The sequence below is a fragment of the Apium graveolens genome, chromosome 10 (genome assembly GCF_009905375.1).
Source record: "Apium graveolens cultivar Ventura chromosome 10, ASM990537v1, whole genome shotgun sequence".
Taxonomy (NCBI): Eukaryota; Viridiplantae; Streptophyta; class Magnoliopsida; order Apiales; family Apiaceae; genus Apium; species Apium graveolens.
The window spans coordinates 141,168,705-141,185,302 of NC_133656.1; positions in this window are offsets into that span (position 1 = coordinate 141,168,705).

Here is a 16,598-nt window from a genome sequence, read left to right on the forward strand (position 1 = left end):
AGAATAGCGCGCAGATAAATTGTAAGACCAAGAGAGTGAATTTAAAGACGAAGAGTGGAGAGAAGGTAGTATTTAAGGGACAGAGGCAAGAGCGACTATTTCTTACAATTATTCAGGCTAAGAAGTTACTTAGAAAAGGTTGTGAGTCGTTCCTAGCATATGTAGTGGATTCAGAGAGAGGCAGCCCCAGCATGGAGGATATTCCTGTAGTAAATGAGTTCCCCGATGTGTTTCCCGACGAACTACCAGGCTTACCACCAGATCGACAAATTGAGTTCGAGATCAACCTTGCTCCAGGCACGGAACCAGTTTCAAAGGCTCCGTATAGGATGGCACCAGCAGAAATGAAAGAGTTAGCGAGCCAGCTACAAGAATTATTGGATAAGGGAGTGATACGACCAAGTACGTCGCCATGGGGAGCACCTGTTCTCTTTGTGAAGAAGAAAGATGGGAGTATGCGTCTATGCATAGATTACCGGGAGTTGAATAAAGTAACGATCAAGAACCGCTACCCGCTACCAAGGATAGATGACCTTTTTGATCAGTTAAAGGGAGCAAAATGTTTTTCGAAGATTGACTTGAGATCGGGATACCATCAATTAAAGATCAAGGAAGGAGATATTCCCAAGACCGCATTTAGGACCAGATATGGGCATTATGAATTCCTAGTAATGCCGTTTGGATTGACCAACGCCCCGGCCGCATTCATGGATCTGATGAATCGAGTATTTAAGAAGTATTTGGATAAATTTGTCGTGGTATTTATTGATGACATCCTTATTTATTCTAAATCGGAAGAAGAACATATGCAGCATCTCTGGATAGCATTGGAGATACTCCGACAAGAGAAGTTGTATGCCAAGTTTACCAAATGTGAGTTTTGGTTAAAGGAAGTTCAATTTTTGGGGCATGTTATTGGAAATGATGGAATTAAAGTGGATCCGGCGAAGATTGATGCAGTTATGAGTTGGGAGAGGCCAAGGACTCCTACGGAAGTGCGAAGTTTTCTAGGATTGGCCGGATACTATAGAAGATTCGTCAAGGATTTCTCGAAGATCGCCACACCATTGACCAAGTTAACCAGAAAGAATCAAAAGTTTGAATGGAGTGCAGAATGTGAAAATAGCTTTCAAGAGTTAAAACAAAAGTTGGTAACAGCTCCGGTGTTAGTACTTCCAGATGATCAAGGGAATTTTGTAATATTCAGCGACGCTTCACATAAGGGTTTGGGTTGTGTGTTGATGCAACACAGTAAGGTAATAGCATATGCGTCAAGACAGTTGAAGCCGCACGAGTTAAAGTATCCGACGCATGACTTGGAATTAGCCGCCATAGTGTTCGCACTCAAGATTTGGAGACACTATCTCTATGGAGAAAAGTGTGAAATCTACACGGATCACAAGAGCTTAAAGTACATTTTTACTCAGAAAGAGCTCAATATGAGGCAGAGGAGATGGCTGGAATTGATTAAAGACTATGACTGTTCGATAAATTACCATCCTGGAAAGGCGAACGTAGTGGCCGATGCGCTGAGTCGGAAGGAAAGATTGAATGCAATGATAACATCAAAAGAGTTATCTGAAGAAATCGGAAAATTTGAACTGGAACTTTGTGCTTATGGGAAAGTCAAAGAAGTTTGTCATGCAATGACCTTTCAGCCAATACTACTGGAAAAGATAAAGAAGTATCAAGAGGAAGTAATGGAAAAAGAGAAAAATCAGTTATCTGGAGAAGAGATTAATACTAAAAGGGATGAGCAAGGAATACTAAGGTTTTCATCCAGAATATGGATTCCCCATGTATCTGAATTAAAGAATGAGATCCTCCATGAAGCCCACCATTCGAAATTCTCAATCCACCCGGGAAGCACCAAGATGTATCAAGACTTAAAGAAGAACTTTTGGTGGCCAAATATGAAGCGAGACGTGGCAGAATGGGTTGCGAAGTGCTATACTTGTCAGAAAGTAAAGGCAGAACATCAACGACCAAGCGGGTTAATTCAGCCCCTGAAGATTCCAGAATGGAAATGGGAAAATATCGCTATGGACTTTATAGTAGGACTACCGCGAACAAAATCCGGACATGACGCAATATGGGTTATAATTGATCGTCTTACGAAGTCGGCGCATTTCCTTCCAATAAATGAGAAGTCGTCACTGGACAAGTTGGTTCATCTGTATGTGCACGAAATCGTATTAAGGCATGGAGTACCTGTATCAATAGTTTCAGACAGAGATCCCCGATTTAACTCAAGATTCTGGAAGCAATTCCAGGAATGTCTTGGCACGAAGTTGAATATGAGCACGGCGTATCACCCGCAGACTGATGGCCAGAGTGAAAGAACAATTCAAACCATTGAAGACATGTTGCGCAGTTGTGCAATCGATTTTGCTGGAAGTTGGGACGACCACCTGCCATTAATTGAATTTTCATATAACAACAGCTATCATTCCAGTATCGGCATGCCACCATATGAAGCTTTGTACGGGCGAAAATGTAGATCACCAACAAGTTGGGATGAAGTAGGAGAAGGAAGAATTCTCGGCTCAGAATTGGTACAACAGTTGCATGACTCAGTCAAGTTAATTCAGAAAAGGTTGCTTGCTGCTCAAGATAGACAGAGGAAGTATGCGGATCCAGCGCGCAAGGATGTTCAATTCCAAATTGGCGAAGCTGTGTTGCTAAAAGTGTCACCTAGGAAAGGGTTGATAAGATTTGGCAAGAAAGGAAAGTTAGCACCTAGATACGTAGGTCCTTTTGAGATTTTGAGTCAAGTAGGAAAGGTGGCCTACGAGTTGGCCTTACCACCTCAGTATCAGCATGTGCATAATGTGTTCCATGTGTCGTTGCTTAAGAAGTACAATCCTGACGCTAGCCATGTGATAGAATATGAACCTGTAGAAATTCAGGCAGACCTGTCATTTGTGGAGCAACCGGTTAAAGTACTCGACTGGCAAGTAAAGAGTCTTAGAAATAAATCAGTAAAGTTAGTGAAAGTACTTTGGAGGAACCCTAAGGTCGAAGAGTCGACTTGGGAGTTAGAGTCTGATGTGCGTTCCCGGTATCCTCATCTGTTCTCTTAGATTCTGGGGACAGAATCCCTTAAGGGGGAGAGGATGTTACGACCGGCATTTTATGTAATATTATTTGTGAATAATATTAAGTTAAATAAAAATATATTCAATGCTTGTACGTTTGTGTGAGTGAAAATTTTTGCATTTTAAATTTGCTCTGGGTAGTATATGATTTTTCAAAGCAAGAATTTATTTAATTTCTTTATTTTTGATTTATAAGGAATATTCTAAGCTTTGGAAAAATTTTCTTTTAAAAGACATTTTGTACACAAATTTTGAAAATGATTTTATAAAGTCTCTAAAAATCCAAGTTATTTTATGGTATAAATTTTATAATTTTTGAACTTGTACTTTATTATATAAAAATAAATCTTTGGAAATTAGTTGCTTAATAATTATCAAATTACATGAATAACCTTGCATGCAAACTCTCTTCTATTTAACCAAAGGGCTAAAGAGTCAATAACCACCCCACTAACTCACAAATTGCTAGCCAAATTACCTCCTTGACCTTGCATGCAAACTTGCCTAACTTTGGCTAGAGGGTTACTCTTGTAATTTCTCACATCCACTCACTTGTGGGCAAATAAAAACCAAACAATCAAGATGATCACTCCACCATTTCTACATTTTTTCTCCCTCTCCTCTCCCTCCTCCCACCTTTCCTCTCGGCTTTTTGCCGAAGCCCTACCCCCCTCCCCTTTTCTTCATTCCACATTCAAGTTTCCACCTCCCATACAAGTAAATATTACTTCCTATATCATGATCATTTATATTCCAAAGAGTTTTGAGTAAAAAGTTTAAGTTTTAAAGTTGCATGTTAAGGTTTTAGTGAAACTCAAATATACAATCTTGATTCTTATGGATTTAAGGTTGTTTTTGAGAGGACTACAATGAATGGATAAGTGCCAAGTCATGAGAAGGAAAATCTTGATGATTTAATGGCCATTTCCATCCATTTCATTCGGCCATGACCATATGGGAGCCGAATGAATGGTCCTTGAAATCATTCTTGTTGTTTTGATCAATTTTTGCATGTTTATGTGATAATGACTTAAATTTTGTGATGATAATTTGATAAAACTCCTTGCATGCTAAGTGATCATCTAGGTATACCTTATGCTAGGCTTGCATGTCAATTTTAAGATGGAATATATGTAGAAAATGGGTTGTTTTGGGTTGAAAAACCCGAAGGCATGCATGCATGTGGAATTCTCTTAGTTTGTTGTAAGATTTTGATCATTTGGAAAAGATTTTGTTAGTGAGCCTTAATTTCAGTAGGAATAATGTGATAATATGGATTTATGCTTCTTGTTGCATGGTAATAATTTGTGGTTATCTTTTATAAAAATATATATCATGTTGTTTCAAAAGCATAAAGGTTTATGAGTTGTAAAGAGTAGTCTCTTTTATTTTGCCATAGTTGCACCATAGGTAAGGATGATCTCACCAAGGGTATTTTGAGAAAAAAAAGAGTTAGTTCAGTAGAACACCAAGTATAGGTCTTGGTTTAAGTATTTAGTTGTTGATAATTGGGTTTGTCAAGTCAAAACCTTGGAAAATGAGAGTTATAGTTTCTGCAGAAAAATCAGTTTAGTACCCTGAGTTTAGAGTGAGTTTTGACCATGTCATTGATGGGCACTTTGAGGCCCAAGCCACCAGAAGTTAGTATGGGGAGTATATAATAGGTTTTAGGAGTTGGTTGGAGGTTTGCATGTCATTTGGTTAGGTGCACAAGTAGAATAACAAAATCTGTCCAGCAGGGGACAGTTTTGTTGCAACTTGGAAATAGGGAGATTTGGCCATGTCATGGGTAGGCCCTCATTAGGCCCAATTGGGCCTTAGTTAGAGGGTATGTCAGAGAAGTTTTTCCAACCATAGTTCATAGGATATGAGCTAGAACCATGTGTCACAAGTTAATTCAAGTCAGGGCATTTTCTGCCCAGAAAAACAGGGGAACCTTGGACTTTTAGCTTAGGCCCAAGAAGGCCCAAGCCAGGCCTTTGAGCCACATCAAGCTTGTGAGATGCCCTTAGGTCAGGAGAGTCTTGTGTAAAAATTTTGAAGAAAAACTTGTAGTTTAAGAGTGTCTAATGCACTCAAGAAACCTTAGTTACCATTCTGAAATTTGCACCAGTGAGCACTTTCACTTATCACATAGTTTTAGGACACTTAGAAGTGAGTATTAGGTCGACCACCATAGTTGTAAGATAGTGTAAGGTCAGTAGAACAAAAGGCACAAGTGAGGGTCAATAGGTTTTGGATAATTTAAGAAAGGCACATTGAGTTAGGAAGCCCAAATTCGAAGACTTCGTTTAGTTAGCAACCAAGTAACTTGAGTGGTGAGTCGAGATCATCCAAGCCTAGTGTGGCATTATGGTGTATATGATGTTATTTGGTATTAATATACGATATGTAATTATGTGGCTACGTGTGTACATTTAAAAATATAAATGTTGGATATGAATTAAGTATGTATAGGCCTAAGTGCCATCCATGTTTAATTTCGGGTTGTAAATAGGTTAAGATGGAAGGAATATATTATAATGAGGATTATTATTATTTATGTAGGATCTCGAGACGAGGGAAAACTTGCCTTAAAAGTCGAGTGAAGCTCCAGTTGTTGCTCCTACCAGTCAGACCAGACCAGTCTATCTTAAGGCAAGTGATTCAACTTGACCTTCGCATTTACTGTAAACAGTTCATATATATATATCGATGCAATTATCCTGAGTCATTTTGATATATTTAAATCAAGAGTATCTTTTGTTACATAGAGATGCCATGAACCCTCGAGTACATATTGCAAGTAGTTCAAAAGTCTTTCATGATAGTTTAATGCCATGATAAATTAGAGATGCGTTATAATATCTTATTAATCCCTTTTGTTTATCATGCTATTGATCCCTGAGAAATCTTGATGTTGCACCCTGATGCTTTGAATTCAACTCTTGAAATAACCTCGATAGAAACTTTATTTTGATACCTTAAAGCCAATCATTTCTTAAATACATTCATGATTGTTTGATAACCCTATCCTTACCCTAAAGCTTGATATCCTGTTATATACTGAGCTGATGATCACTTTCTTTATATTTTAACACCTTTATCCTATTTGTACCAGTGATGCCTATCTTCTTGATGTTCCAATACCTATACCTTGTCTACAACCATTGCTTTAAGCCTAGTTTGGCATTACTCTTTCATATTATCCAATAGCCTTGCTTAATTTCCTTGTCAAAATTCTTGTTTATGGAAATCTCTCGATTACCCTAATATAGTAAAGTCTAGTAGATCATGGCCCTGAGATTTAGAGTCAGAATTCCAGTGTTTCAAGTTGATCTTTAATCCCCTGATAAAAATGATTTCAGTCAAAAGAGATTTTGTCATAAATCGGCATCAGTTTTCGAAATGAATAAAAGGTGGATTTTTCAGTCCCAAAGGGGGACAAATGTTTTCTTGAATGGTGGATCTGGACTGAGACGCGAGTCCTTTCCACACTTATATTAGGCTTAAAAGTTGCCTAGGGATTCCCAATAATGTTTTAGAACCCAGCGAGGTTCGGGATTACTTCGCGGCTGATCACCGGCTGTAATCCGTAGCGTCATAAAATGATTTTGATTAAGTATGATTTTAAAATTTGTTTTGATGCAAGCAAAATGATGCCAACTCACGTAAGTTTTATCTCTCGATTATCATTGATTATGTCATTCCATTGTCATTCCTAAAGGTATATCCCGATTTATGCTTTGCGCTGTATTGTTTGCACTTGTTGAGCTTTTGGCTCACTTCTTGCTTTACCCTGATATTACAGCTAGCAGCCATGGTTAGATTCAAGCAGACTGCCCGTAAGACCTGTGATGCTGACGCTTATGTTCGAGCTCAGGTAGAATAAGTAATAATAGTTGTGTGAGGACTCGGTATTTGTAATCAGATGTAATAGTTGGTAGTGTTGGGCTGTTTCAAACCCTAAACTGTAAAGATCTTGGATTTTGGTTGTGTAATACTCTTTAAAATGATGTAATAGCTATAATTATTTTGCTATTTAAGTTGGGGGTGTGACAATGGGTACTTTTATCCTTATCCATCGAATTGCACTCAATCTTAGTCATTAATTCTAAGCATTATCCGTCGAATTTACTTACAGCCTCTATGTATATTTCAACGAATAATTTTAGAATTCTGACAGTTTTCTTTATTTTTAAACGGCTATTTTGGGCTAATTTTATTTGTTACTTTATTTTACTTTTTAATATTTGACAATTTATTTCTGAAAAGGTACAAAAGCTTATTTCATTTCTAGTTTTACTTTTATCTTTCTCAAGCAATTTCTCTAACTCTCTTCTTCTCCAAAAGCAAAAACTCCCTTTCTGCAACTTATTTCAATCACAGCTATGGCACAAGTAGTCAAAATCATGTCCTCAACTGGCTATGTTTATGAAAAGAACAACTTCGTGGCTTTGGTGAACAAGCAATTTTCGGCATATGAAGACTATCACAAAATGATGGACTTCATCCTGAACTGCAAACTGAGTTATGCCATGCTTGAGTCTCCAACCATTTACTGTGAAGTTGTTGAGGAAATTTGGACTAAAGTAGTGTTCAACTCAAAGGACAAAACCATTACCTTCAATCTCAAAGGTAATGAACACTGTATTAATTGTGATACAATTGAAAAATGCTTTAAACTGCCTGAAAATAACACACTTGCTCCACACACAGACATTGATGTGAGTAACATGCTAATTTCTATGGGATATGCTCTTACTGCCACTAAATTAGGTGATGTTAGGAGAATGGGTCTTACGAAAGAATGGAGCTTTCTATGTGATTCATTTATTAAGGTGTTTTCTGGTAAAGTGAGCAATTTTGATGCTGTGACTTATTCACTTGTTAACATGCTTTATATGCTTTTAAGTGATAAGTATTTTAATTTCGGTACTTCTGTCATGTATGAATTAGGGAGTAAGTTAGGAGATATAAAAAAGAGGTCTAAGAACATCTATTATGCTAGATTCTTTATGATGTTAGCTAATTTAGTTTCTGAGGATCTCTCAATTGAGAACCCAACAAACAAGTTAGATTGTTGGGTCCAAGATAGAAGAATTATTGCTTACTTAAACAGGGCAAATCACCACAAGGATGTTCCCCTTGTTTACATGTCAATCATAGAACAGCCTCAGGTAAGTGAGGTAAATATTTTTGTCCCTACTACTTCTCAACCACCTATTTCTTTGCAATCAATTATGGCCATGGCACTTATGATAGTGACCAAACAGGTGCCTACCCAAGCTACAAAATCAAAAATTTCAAAATCCAAGTCAAAGAAAGCCCCCTCTAGTTTCTCTCAAAAGAAGCTAGTTCTAACATCCACTAAGAACCAAGAGGGGAGTGTGAAGGGAAGTAAGTCTGGTGAGGGATAGGGTGAACATAAAAGAAGCCCTATGAATAAGGAGGGAGAGGTGTGTGTAACCCAACCTAGCCACACTGTAGTTTCCCAACAAACTATAGTACTTAATAAGGATATAAGCTCATTACTAGTTTTATCCTCCCAAAAGGATGTTACTATTGAAACAAGCTCTCAACCAAGAGCACAGGCCAAGAGGGATAGGGACACGAGCTCACCCCAAACTTATGCTAGAAAGAAGAAGTCTAAAACACTTGTGGATACACAGCGTGCACACACTGTGCAAACTGCAGTCAAAGACTCAGTTACAGCACCTTCTCAAAGTCAGGTTGATGTGAATCCTGTAAATGTGGAGTCACAACCAAAATCTTTAATAATAGAAGCACCTCACACACCAAACTCACCCACAAATTCTTTGGATGTGGACATGATTCACACATCAATTCCTGATTCTCCATCTTTAACACTCATGGAGAAGCCAAAATCTATAGCAAGTGAGCATCATCTTTTAGATGATTTGTTGGAACACTTGCCATTTCTTTCTTATTCTACTGAGAAATCTGTGCAAAATCTCAAATCAATCACCACAGATTTTACAGTAGTCTCTACTCCAAACTCTGTCATCTCTACTATCTCGACGGATATTGTTCATCCGTTGACTAATGATTATATCTCGAAGGATGTGTTTAACAGTAGTCATCCATTGAAACTCTCAACTACTACCTCAACAGATGTCTCTCATCCATTTAATATCACTGCACCCCCTCAAATTTCAACTATTGTTACAAGTGCAGACGATCTAGTAGTTGTACAATCACTCTTAGGATTGAGTGAAGGGAGTGAATAGAGTAAGAGGCTGAGTTGCTCTCAGGCAAAAGGAGAGGAAAAGAGTGAAAATATGCAAGCTATTTCTTCCAGCTTGGAAAAAGTGAGTGAGAGGAGTCCCGCCTTAGTAGGTGAAGGTGAGGGTGTGAGGGTGGGGAGCCAAGGGGAGCCCTTGATGCAAAAATAGAGAGAATATGAGAGAAAAGCAGGTACAGAAGAATGGGAAGAGCCCATTGTTAGTGAGTTAAGGGATGCCAATGAGGCTAAAAAGAAATAGCTATTTCAGCAAGATTATCAAGCTGTCTTAGACTCTGTTTCTTATGAAGCTGAGGCATTTACTCACCATGTTCCAGCTTATCAAGTTTTAGTTGAACATAACAATGTGGCTGCAGAGAGAATTCTCAATTTGGTGCACACAACTGCCTCCATGCAAAGGGCCAAGGATGTAATCACCGCCATGCCCTCCACAGTTGGTGATGATTTTGAATATGCTGAAGAATCATTTGGGGATGATGGTGATGATGATGAAATAGAAGGCATGAGCATAGGGGGAGATGCAGAAACTCCATCATGGATGCTGCACAAGGAATGCTCTTATCCATATCTCCAATCCACACTATTCAAGCTTATTCATGACACCCAAACAGCAATTCAAGCATCTACTAGTGCCAGCACCAAAAGTTTACTTAAAGCTCACCTGGAATCTCTACAATTGCACAAAATTAAGAAGGGCTTTGTTGCAAGGTTGGATGATAGGCTTCCAGGCACAACAATGACAGAGATAGCTCAGAAGCTGAGAAAGGAAGCTAACTTGAACAGAAAAGTTGAGGCCATGAACCCAAGATTGACAAAGGTGGAGACATTAATGGCCAAGATACTTAAAAATCAGGAAACTCAAATAAGTCTGCTACAACAGTTGGTGGCTGCACAAACCTCAACCTCCACTCAACTTGATGCTAACAAAAAGGGGGAGAAAAATTCTATCATTCCAGTTAGTCAGGGAGAGTCAACCAGTGAGAGGGAGAAAGTGCTCAACATACAAGTTAGAAAGGTGATTGTTCCAGCAGTTGCTTTCTCTAAGCCACCAGCTTTTGACAGCATTGATATAATCAAGATAGCAGCATCTAAGTTGGAGTCAAATGACAAATGGAAGAAGCTTGATGTAGCAGCAGCTAGACCTGGCAAAATGGGACTGGATCCGAAGAACCGAACCGAAATTCATGAAATCGAGATCCGATCCGAGATCTGAATCATACAATCCGATAATTATCCGAAAACCGATTTAAACCGATCCGAAAAATACCCGAACCGAAAATTTAACCGAAAATGATCTGAAATACAAGATCCGATTATAACTTGGAACCGATTAAAACCGAATAATATATTACCTGAACCGAATACGACATGGAATAAGCAAAATTTATACTTTAAACAATTTTATGTTTATGATAACATACTTATTTAATCATATTCTTTTGTAAAAGTACATTATATTATATTAAAAATACTAAATTAAATAAAAAAAATATTTTTTAAATCTCAAAAATTGAAAAAACAAATAAGTTATGATCCGAAAATATCCGAACCGAATTTAATCCGAACAGAATTTTGTCCGATCTTAATCTGAATATTATCCGATTTTAATCTAAATTAGACCCGAGCCGAATCACATCCGATCCGATCCGAATGGTCTTCAAATATATCATAATCCGAAAGTAGATCCAATCCGAAATTAATCTGATCCAAAACCGAACCGATTATCTGAATTGCTAGGTCTAGCAGCAGCTGAGTTGGAACTGAATGAAAAATGGAAGAAGCTTGATGAAAACATCAAGAAGAAGTTTGGTCCAATTGAGAAAAAAGACAAAGTCTTTTCTTATTTCTCTCAATTGAGACAAATTTCAGCAAATGAAATGAGCTTAGGAAACATGGAAGGAGGTCAACCCTCATCAATTAAATCACCAAAGGCCAATATGATTTTTAAACCCAAGAGAAATTATTCAAAGAATTCAGAAAAAAATTCATTGGACCTAATGTATGAAACCCCTAAGCCAGATGAGGAGAAGCTACTTGGAAGGTCTATTGCTTTCTTCAAAGATCCCAGAGACTCAGTGCTAAAGAAAAGAATTGCTAAGATCTACAGGATTGACAAATTAATCTGTGTGGTGGCTGGACATCCACAGTTTGCAGAGGCTAAGAAAGAAGAAAAGGTGAGGCTCAAATAACAACAAAAGAAAGCTGCTTTAGATGCCAAGAACCAGGCCAAGAAGCCTGCAACCACAGAAGCTGCATTTCCTACTAAGACAACTGAGAATCTGATTGAAGGAAAACAAGAAAAACCAAAGCAGACTAGGAAATTTAGATACAAACTCCTATCCAAGAGGAAGCTGGATTTCAATGATAATAAGGAAGACTACATGCCAATCCAATCTACTATTTCAAGTCAACCAGCCATACCTACATTGAAGGAGGCTGAATTCAAGGTTGATCCTAACATAACTTTCCATGGTGAACCTGTAGTTCCCAAGGATGAACCTATAGATTGGGACAGCCCGCCTCTTCCTGATCTAAACATTCCAATCCAAGTCAAGCCGAGAAAGATAAAGAAAAAAGCTATCAAGAAGACCAAGCTTGTCAAACTTCAATCCAAATCACTGACCACACCCAAACCAACTGTCAACAAGGGAGATCAACTCTTCATTTGTGACATTAAAGAATTCTCAGAAATAAATCTTTATCTAGAAGAGATAGATGAAGTTAGAGCCATTGATGCTTACAAACATCTTCTAGAAACATTAGTCTTCAGGTGCAGGGGTGGAAGAGAGATGACTTGGCCCCTTCACAGAATTTTCAATGAAGGTTATTCTACTTTGGTGACTATCTTCTCCTCAATCAAGAAGAACTTTGGATTCAACATAGTTGCCTAGAAAATGGTACTAAACAAGATTGGGGAGATAAGAAATAGCTGGAGAGGACCAAATGCACTCCCAAGAGTATTGAAAATTCCTTTTACTGGAGATAGGGTGCATTTGAGGCCATACTGGATAATGGAGTTCAAAGATGAAAAATGCATCAGAAGATTCTTCAGATTGGAAGATCGGCTAAAGATTTCAAGCAATGAAACTCTCATGGAGATGCAAAAGAAGCTGGACCATACAATTGGAGATGAACTTGAGTTCTACAAGAAACTCCAATACCAGATTGAAGAAAACAATGTGAAGTTGGGAAAGAAGTTCAGACAGTCAAGGAAATAAGCTAAATTTGCTCAGTCTAGAGGAGCACTTTAAAAATGGCCTGTGAGATTCTCTACAAACCTTCCTCTGTATGTTTTTCATTAAATTGAAGCACTTATAAAATTTAACTACTATAATTCAGTCTGTATTCAAAGGGTGTTTTGTTATCATCAAGTTTCTTTTAATTTATGGCTATAATTCCAGTAGAGATAAATTGGGGGAGATTATTAAGAATATATTGTGAACTTGATGATAAGTTAAACAAAACACCTAGTAGATATTATTTAGTATATTTGTAGCTTTCAACGGATGATCACTTCAACATCCGTTGAAAGAGTAGCTTATGTTACAATAAGATTAGTAGCACATTTCTGCATATTGTAATGCTTTAGTGAACTAGATGTTGTAGAATGTTTAAGTCATGTTGACTACTAAATTGATATGCAAGATAGGTTGGTTAATTGTAAATATTAGACGCCTTGTAATCTTTTATAAATGAAGTAGAGTTAACTGCTATGAAGATAGTCTCAACGGATGTTTCACTAAGCTTCAACGGATGTTCAACTAAAGTCTCAACGGATGATCAACCATAGTTTCAACGGATGATCAACCAGTTTCAACGGATGATCAACCATGGTTTCAACGGATGATCAGCCAAAGTTTCAACGGATGATAAAATTTAAAAGAGTAGTTGATAGTGACTTGACAGTTACATGCGTTGATTGTATGCAAATGGAATGTGGCAGCCTATTTACAGGTTTTAGAGAATAAAAAAGCATTTCCATTTCCATGCTAAACTGAAGATATTCAAAGATTCTGGATTGAGAAATGAAGAAGCATGAGAATTAGACTAGGAACATTTTATCTTATTTGTTTGTCTTTTATCATGTAACTTGGTGATATATAAACCAAGTGTAACAAGTAGAACAATATCCAAGTAAGTAAGCAATTACCAGAGTAATAGAAAAAGCAAAATATGTAAAGAATTTCTCTGTTCTTGTAGTTCAACTTGTAAGCAGCTGTGTACAACATTGTAACATAGAGTTCCCTACTTAATATATATCTTTGGTGGAAAAGTTCAATCCACCGGAAAGTTTTTAAATACTTGTATTTGATTACTTTGTGTTTTGATTTCATCAATACTTTCATTCCGTACCATAGCCAAATCAAACACAGTTATATAGTCACAGTAGAATTGTTCTTAAAATTGAAAAATTAGCCAGAATTACATTCAACCCCCCCTTTCCGTAATTCTTTGTTAGATTGCTTGGGAATAACAATGCAAGTAACAAATAACTCGAGATGTCAGGATGTCGTAAGAAACAATCTACAAACTAAGAACAATTAAACCAATAAATTTATTGTTATTCCCAAACAATCTAACAAAAAATTACAGAAGGGGGGGTTGAATGTAATTCTGGTTCCTTTTTCAATTTCAAGAAATACTCTATCTCAAATATATAACAGTGTTTAATTTACGCAAAAGTGTGGAATGAAAATATTGAAGTAATCAAACACAAAGTAATTAAACACAAGTATTTAAAAGCTTTCGGGTGGATTGAACTTTTCCATCAGAGATATATATAAGATCGAGAACTATGTGATGCAAGGTTTGCACACAGCTGCTTACAAGTAAAATTACAAGGAACGGAGAAATTCTTCACAGATATAGCTTTTCTATTTCTCTTATTGATTGCTTTATTTACTACTAGCTACTTTTGGTTTATATATTGCCAAGATACAAGTGAATAAGAAAAACTAATAAAACAAAATATGTCTTTGTCTAATCACATGCTTCTTCATTTCTTCATCCAGTATCTTTGATTTTCTTCAAGTAAGCATGGAAATGGAAATGCTTCTTTGTTCTCTAAAACCTGTAAATAGGCTGCCACATTCCATTTGCATCTAATCAACCCATGTGACTGTCAAATCACTATCAGCTTCAATTTGAATTAGAACATCCGTTGAAACTTCATTGGATCATCCGTTGAGACTGTGTTGGATCATCCGTCGAAACTTTATTAGATCATCCGTTAAATGTGACTTGGATCATCCGTTGAAACCTTATAAAATCATCTGTTAAAAGTATTCCATAGCAGGTAACTCCATTTCACTTATGCAAATTATAAGGCATCTAATATATACAATTGACCAACCTATTTTGCATATCAATCTAGTAGTCAACATGACTTTGAATATTCTACAACTTCTAGATCTCTAAGGTATTGTAGTATGCTGGTTTGTGTTACAAAACTTATTAATACATAAGCTACTCTCTCAACGGATGTTGAAGTAAATCATCCGTTGAGAGCTACAAAAACACTAAATTAAATATAATAAGGTGTTTTGGTGAACTTATCATCAAGCCTATGACATATTCCTAACAATCTCCCCCAATTTCTGTCTACTGGAATTGTAAGCATAAATTAAGAGAAACTTGATGATAACAAAACACCTTAAAAATGAAGACTGATTAATAGTAGACAAAATTAACAAGTGCTGCAATTTATTGAAAATTATACAGAGGAAGGTTCATAAAAAATCTCACAAGCCATTTTCAAGGTGCTCCTTTAGACTAAGCAAATTTAACTTATTTCCTTGAATGTCTAGACTTCTTTCCCAGTTTCTCATTGTTCTCTTCAATTTGATGTTGAAGTTGTCTGTAGAATTCAGATTCATCTTCATTAGTCTGATCCAATATCTCTTGCATTTCCATAAGAGTTTCATTGCTTGAAATCTTTACCTGATCTTCTAATCTGAAGAATCTTCTGGTGTTCTTCTCATCCTTGAACTCCATCATCCAGTATGGCCTCAAATGCACTTTTATCTCCATTGTAGGGAATAGTTAAGACTCTTGGGAGTGCATTTGGGTCTCTCCAGCTATTTCTTATCTTTTTAATTTTGTTCAGTATCTCCCTTTTGGCAATAATGGAACCCAAAGTTCTTCTTTATTGAGGAGAATATGTTCACTAAGACTGAATAGCCTTCATTGAGAATTCTGTAAAGAGGCCAAGTTAGCTCTTTTCCACCCTTGTATCTGAACACCAATCTCTCTAGAGGCTTCTTGTGAGCATCAATACCTCTTACTTCATCAAGCTCATCCAGATAGAGATTGATGTCTGAAAACTCCTTGATGTCACAGATGTAGAGTTGATCTCTGTTAGTCCCTAACAATGCAACAAGAATTACAGAAGGGGGATGAATGGAATTCTTGAACCTTTTTCAAAATATAAAATGTTATATCTTAATAATATATATGAGTGTTTGATTTGCAAAGTGCGGAATAAGAAATTAGTAAAATCAAAACACAAGTAATTAAAAACACAAGTCTTTAAAAACTTTCTGGTGGATTTGAATGTATCCACCAGAGATATATATTATATCAAGAGAACTCTGTGTAGCAAAATTAGCTCACAGCTGCTTACAAATATGAATAACTAAGTTTTCTGAGAAATGCTAAGAATACAGCTTACAAATGTTTCTCTTAGAATTTTCTTGCTTAGTGTTCTTCTCCTTAGTTATTTTTCTATTTGTTACTTTTTGGTTTATATATCACCAAGATTACAAAGTAATAAGACAAGATAATAAAACAAAACCTATCAAGTCTAATACTCTGCTGCTTCATTACTCTATTCAAGCATCTTTAAATTTCTTCATAATAGCATGGAAATGGCAATGCTTCTTAGTTCTCTAAAACCCAGTTGAATAGGCTTCCACATTTCTTTTGCATACACTCGACATATGTGACTGTGTTGTCACTGTCAACAGATGTTTGAATTGATTATTCATCGGGTACATAATCATCCGTCGGGTTGCCTTGTTGATCATCTGTCGAGTGGCATTGATGTTTATCCGTCGGGTAGCTATCTGGCACTTGACTTCATTTCATTTATACAGAATTACAAGAAATCATCTATGTACAATTAATCAACCTATTCTGCATATCTAATTAAAGTCAACATGACTTGAGTGCTACTACAGAATCTAAACAAGGTGTATACAGAAATGTGCTACAGACTCATTATTACACAAGCTACTCACTCGATGGATAATTGATCA